This window comes from Salvelinus sp. IW2-2015, linkage group LG8, assembly GCF_002910315.2.
Source record: "Salvelinus sp. IW2-2015 linkage group LG8, ASM291031v2, whole genome shotgun sequence".
Classification (NCBI taxonomy): Eukaryota; Metazoa; Chordata; class Actinopteri; order Salmoniformes; family Salmonidae; genus Salvelinus; species Salvelinus sp. IW2-2015.
The window spans coordinates 9,430,089-9,430,746 of NC_036848.1; the positions used below are offsets into that span (position 1 = coordinate 9,430,089).

Consider the following 658-nt stretch of genomic DNA (forward strand, 5'->3'; position numbering starts at 1 on the left):
GGCGACTACTAAAGACTGTATGATGACGATAAAAGACTATTACTAAGACTACTTCTAAGACACTACTACTTGATGGATATACTACTAAAGACTAGTATTGATGACTATCTCTAAAGACTAGTATTAGTGACAATTCTAAAGACTGTATGATGACCTACTAAGATACTTAAAGACTACTAAAACTACTATAAAAGACTACTTCTAAAGACTACTACTAAAAGACTACTACTAAGACTACTTCTAAAGACTTACTGATACTAACTAAAGCTAGTATTGATGCTTCTACTAAAGACTACTTCTAAAGACTATATTGATGACTTCTACTAAGATATTCTAAAGACTATGTATTGATGACTCTACTAAAGACTACTTTGCTGATTTCTAACTAAGAGTATTCTAAGACTAGTATTGATGATTCTACTAAAGACTACTTTAAAGACTTATTGATGATTCTACTAAAGACACTGATCTTCTAAAGACTATATTTGATGACTTCTACTAAAGACTATAAAGACTATTGATGACTGACTAATAGCTACCTATTGATGACTTTACTAAAGACTACTTCTAAAAAGACTAGTATTGATGATTCTACTAAGAGACTGATATTGAGACATCTACTAAAGACTGAGTATTGATGATTTTATAAAGGACTATT

The 658-nt window shown here is 29.9% G+C and overlaps 1 long non-coding RNA gene across 2 annotated transcripts in view; it reads right to left on the reverse strand.

Annotated features, from left to right (window-relative positions):
• Nucleotides 1–279: 279 nt before the first annotated feature.
• LOC139028131 (uncharacterized) overlaps nt 280–658 on the reverse strand; it is a 4,849-nt gene continuing 4,470 nt past the window's right edge. For both annotated transcript variants that reach the window (XR_011480311.1, XR_011480310.1), the window contains exon 4: nt 280–305. This is a non-coding gene — a long non-coding RNA (uncharacterized lncRNA). The remainder of the gene's footprint in view (nt 306–658) is intronic.